Source organism: Bos indicus, chromosome 12, assembly GCF_029378745.1.
Source record: "Bos indicus isolate NIAB-ARS_2022 breed Sahiwal x Tharparkar chromosome 12, NIAB-ARS_B.indTharparkar_mat_pri_1.0, whole genome shotgun sequence".
Taxonomy (NCBI): domain Eukaryota; kingdom Metazoa; phylum Chordata; class Mammalia; order Artiodactyla; family Bovidae; genus Bos; species Bos indicus.
The window spans coordinates 62409694-62415310 of record NC_091771.1 but is presented as its reverse complement, the minus strand read 5'-3'; the positions used below and the strand labels follow the sequence as shown (position 1 = coordinate 62415310).

The 5617-nt window shown below is 39.7% G+C and overlaps 1 non-coding gene across 1 annotated transcript; it reads left to right on the top strand.

Moving 5' to 3' along the window:
* Positions 1-283: 283 nt before the first annotated feature.
* TRNAC-ACA (transfer RNA cysteine (anticodon ACA)) lies at positions 284-355 on the top strand. Its single transcript has one exon. It is a non-coding gene; the product is annotated as a tRNA-Cys (tRNA).
* Positions 356-5617: the final 5262 nt, after the last annotated feature.

Sequence of the window (5617 nt, the reverse complement as noted above, 5' to 3'; positions counted from 1 at the left end):
CAGTACTTGGATGCAATCTCAAAAACGACAGATTTTGTAACCTCAAAATCTGTTCATTTCTGAGCAAACCATTCAATATCATGGTAATCCAAGTCTATGCCCCAATCAGTAATGCTGAAGAAGCTGAAGTTGAAAAGTTCTAAGAAAACCTACAAGACCTTCTAGAACTAACACTCAAAAAAGAATTTCCTCTCATAATAGGGGACTGGAATGTAAAAGTAGGAAGTCAAGAAACACCTGGAGTAAGAGGCAAATTTGTCCTTGAAGCACAGAATGAAGGACTTCCCTGGTGGCTCAGATGGTAAAGTGTCTGTCTACAATGCAGGAGACCCAGGTTCGATCCCTGGGTAGGGAAGATCCCCTGGAGAAGGAAATGGAAACCCACTCCAGTACTCTTGCCTGGAAAATCCTATGGACAGAGGACCTTGGTAGGCTGCAGTTGGAATTGCTACAAGTCGGACATGACTGAGTGACTTCACTTTCTTTTTCACAAAATAAGTAGGGCAAAGGCTAATAGAGTATTGCCAAGAGAACCAGCTGGTCATAGCAAACACCCTCTTCCAACAACCCAAGAGAAGACTCTACATGTGGACTTCACCAGATGGTCAGCATTGAAGTCAAATTGATTATATTCTTTGCAGCAAAAGATGGAGAAGCTCGATAAAGTCAGCAAAAACAAGACTGGGAGCTGACTGTGGCTCAGATCATAAACTCATTATTGCCAAATTCAGATTTAAATTGAAGAAAGAAGGGAAAACCACTAGACCATTCAGGTATGACCTAAATCAAATCCCTACGATTATACAGTGGAAGTGAGAAATAGATTTAAGGGACTAGATCTGATAGAGTGCCTGATGAACTATGGATGGAGGTTCGTGACATTGTACAGGAGACAGGAATCAAGACCAGCCCCAAGAAAAAGAAATGCAGAAAAGCAAAATGATTGTCTGAAGAGGCCTTACAAATAGCTGTAAAAAAAAAAAAAAAAAAAAAGAGAGAGAGAAGCCAAAACAAAGGAGTAAAGGAAAGATAGACACATTTGAATGCAGAATTCCAAAGAATAGCAAGGAGAGAAGAAAGCCTTTCTCAGTGATCAGTGTAAAGAAATAGAGGGAAAAAATAGAATGGGAAATACTAGAGATCTCTGCAAGAAAATTAGAGATACCAAGGGAATAGTTTTTTTTTTTTTCCTTTGTACAGGAAAGAGTAATTCTTTCCTGTGCAAAGATGGGCATAAAAAGGACAGAAATGGTATGGACAAAACAGAAGCAGAAGATATTAAAAAGAGGTGGCAAGAAGACACAGAAGAACTGTACAAAAAAGAGCTTCACGACCCAGGTAATTACAATGGTGTGATCACTCACCTAGAGCCAGACATCCTGGAATGTGAAGCCAAGTGGGCCTCATGAAACATCACTATGAACAAAGCTAGTGGAAGTGATGGAATTCCAGTTGAGCTTTTTCAAATCCAAAAAAAAATGATGCTGTGAAAGTGTTGCACTCAATATGCCAGCAAGCCATAAAACTCAGCAGTGGCCACAGGACAGGAAAAGGTCAGTTTTAATTCTAATCCCAAAGAAAGACAGTGCCAAAGAATGTTCAAACTACTGCACAACTGTACTCATCTCACAGGCTAGTAAAGTAATGCTCAAAATTCTCCATGCCAGGCTTTAACAATACGTGAACCGTGAGCTTCCAGATGTTCAAGCTGGTTTTCGAAAAGGCAGAGGAACCAGAGATCAAATTGCCAACATCCACTGGATCATTGAAAAACCGAAAAAGTTCCAGACAAACATCAGTTTTTGATTTATTGACTATACCAAAGCCTTTGACTGCATGAAAGTGAGGTTGCTAAGCCATCCGACTCTTTGCAAACACATGAACTGTAGCCTACCAGGGTCTTCTGTCCATGGGGTTTTCCAGGTAGGAGTATTAGAGTGGGTTGCCATTTCCTTCTCCAGGGGATCTTCCTGACCTAGGATTGAACCCAGGTCTCCTGCATTGTAGGCAGATGCTTTACTATCTGACCTGTCTGAATCACAATAAAATGTAGAAAATTCTGAAAGAGATGGGAATACCAGACCACCTGACCTGCCTCTTGAGAAATCTGTATGCAGGTCAGGAAGCAACAGTTAGAACTGGACATGGAACAACAGACTGGTTCTAAATAGGGAAAGGGGTACATCAAGGCTGTATATTGTCACCCTGCTTATTTAACTTATATGCAGAGTACATCATGAGAAATGCTGGGCTGGAGGAAGCACAAACTGGAGTCAAGATTGCTGGGAGAAATATCAATAACCTCAGATATGCAGATGACACCACCCTCATGGCAGAAAGTGAAGAACTAAAGAGCCTCTTGATGAAAGTGAAAGTGAAGGAGGAGAGTGAAAAAGTTGACTTAAAGCTCAACATTCAGAAAAGTAAGATCGTGGCATCCAGTCCCATAATTTCATGCAAATAGTTGGGAAAACAGTGGAAACAGTGAGAGACTTTATTGTTTTGGGCTCCAAAATCACTGCAGATGGTGACTGCAGCCATGAAGTTAAAAGACGCTTACTCCTTGGAAGGAAAGTTATGACCAACCTAGATAACATATTCAAAAGCAGAGACATTACTTTGCCAACAAAGATCCATCTAATCAAGGCTATGGTTTTTCCAGTAGTCATGTATGCATGTGAGAGTTGTACTCTAAAGAAAGCTGAAAGCTGAACTCCGAAGAATTGATGCTTTTGAACTGTGGTGTTGGAGAAGACTCTTGTGAATCCCTTGGCCTGCAATGAGATCCAACCAGTCCATCCTAAAGGAAATCAGTCCTGGGTGTTCATTGGAAGGGCTGATGTTGAAGCTGAAACTCCAATACTTTGGCCACCTGATGCAAAGAGATGACTCATTTGATAAGACCCTGATGTTGGTAAAGACTGAAGGCAGATCAAGAAGGGGACGACAGAGGATGAGATGGTTGAATGGCATCACCAACTCAGTGGACATGTGTTTGGGTCGACTCTGGCAGTTGGTGATGGACAGGGAGGCCTGGTGTGCTGCAGTCCATGGGGTCGCAAAGAGTTGGACACAACTGAACAATGTTGGCATTTTGATCTCTGTTTCCTCTGCCTTTTCTAAAACCAGCCTGAACATCTGGAAGTTCACAGTTCACGTTTTGTTGAAGCCTGGTGTGGAGAATTTTGAACATTACTTTAGTAGCCTGTGAGGTGAGTGCAATTGTGTGGTAGTTTGAACATTCTTTGGCATTGCCATTATTTGGGACTGGAATGAAAACTGACCTTTCCAGTCCTGTGACCACTGCTGAGTTTTCCAAATTTGCTGGCATATTGAGTGCATCACTTTCACAGCATCATCTTTCAGGATTTAAAATAGCTCAACTGGAATTCCATCACTTCCACTAGCTTTGTTTGTAGTGATACTTCCTAAAGCCCACTTGACTTCACATTCCAGGATGTCTGGTTCTAGGTAAGTGATCATACCATCGTTATCATCTGGGTCATAAATATCTTTTTTGTACAGTTCTTCTGTGTCTTTTTGCCACATCTTCTTGATATCTTCTGCTTCTGTTAGGTCCATACCATTTCTGTCATTTATTCAGCCCATCTTTGCATGAAACATTCCCTTGTTATCTCTAATTTTCTTGAAGAGATCTCTAGTCTGTTCCATTCTATTTTTTTCCCTCTATTTCTTTGCACTGATCACTGAGGAAGGCTTCAGTATATCTTCAGTATATTCAAATACTTAATGTCGCAGATGTTCCAATCATTAGCAAGGATCTACACATTAAGATGTAATCGCTTTTCATCAATTCTCACTCACATGACATCTAAGTTGCTCACATTCAAGAGCACAGGGAATTTTAACTGTGTTAGAAATATCTAGTCTCTCATTGATGACCAACTGAGAAGACTGTCCAGATATTAATATTCAACTAATAAAGACCCAATGGGCCCAGGCATTGAAAACTTGTGTTTATTAAATGAAGCTTGCATGGACAATTATGTTGTCCATTCATTGCTGTTTAGGCACTAGGCTGTGTCAGACTCTTTTGCGACCCCATGGGCTGTACCCCACCAGGCTCCTCTGTCCAGGCCAGAATATTGGAATGGGTTGTCATTTCCTTCTCCAGGGGGTCTTCCTGACCAAATATGCGTCTCCTGCATTGACAGGCAGATTTGTTACAACTGATCCACCTAGGAAACCCACCATATTGAATCCATGATGATAAAATGTGGTTTTCTATAACATTTAAAGGACAATGTCATATCTGATATTGTCAGAGACCCTGTTGACTTTGTAGAGACAGTAATTTTTTTCTCTCCTCCCTTCTAGATTCTTTGGTTTAATAATAAAATTGACTTAAAATAGGACAGAATTTAATATTGTATTTGCAGAATTCTCATAAACGTATGAGACTCAAAGAAGTGACAAAAGCAAGCAGCTTTTATACCTTTTAGGAAAACACACAATGTGTGATTAATTGAAACAACAAAGAAGTTGGAATCAGGGTAGTAAGTTTAGAAAGAGTACGAAGTTTATACAGCCTTTTTGAGCCTAAATTCCCTATTCCTGGTGATAATGATGTCTTCTAACTCCTGGTACAGTGAGTATAGCTTTCTCATTTGAGGCTTATCTCCTGTTTTCACAGGGACAGAGAGAGCAAGATTCTTTGCACTGACTGTTTCATAAGAAACTTTAAAATAATCAGTATGTCAAATGACATGTTTTGGGGTGCTCTATAGACTACTCCCTTTCACCTTCATATGATATCTTATTATCCTAGATTATTCCACTGCCTTGACCATTTGCGCATCCTTGTTTGCATAATCAGCCTACCTGCTATAACACATCATCATCTCTAAGCTGTGGCATTCCCTCTCTGGTGTTCACGTGTGGCCATGTGTGCTTAATTGCCTCAGTCATGTCCGATCCTTTGTGACTGCATGCACTGTAGCCCACATTACTCTTCTATCCATAAGATTTCTCAGGCAAGAATACTGGAGTGGGTTGCCATTTCCTTCTCGAGTGGCCATGTATACTGTTCATTAACTAAATACCCAGAGATTTCTGTAAATCACCAAATGCTTCATTCACTATGATTCATTTGAAACATTTTCATCATAATTGCTTCATTAAACAAGATTCTACAATTGTGACTTTTTTCATTTGTTTCCTAGAAATGTTTACTGAATCATTGCAAATTAATATGTGTGAAAATGATTCATCACTGAATTGAAGACAATCCTTTTCAGAAAGACATTGGCTTCCTCTATGTGTTGTTACTTACTTGACAAAGATATTATCATCAGACTATTTATCACCATATATCTAGTGGGTACTATTACCCCCTAGTGATTAATAAGAATGTGAAATTCACTACGCCTGAGCTCAAGCACTGGTTTTGTGGTGTATCTTTTTATGGCCTTTGGATTATTTTATAGTCTTTTCAGACCTCGTCTTCACTTATCTGTAAGTTAAATATAAATGTGAGCAATGTTTAGGTTTATAGTGAATATTAAATGACATGTTATTTTTAGTTGCAAAGTCGTGTCCAACTTTGAAACCTCAAGAATGAAAATCACTATGCCTAACTCATGTTGGATAATTGAAA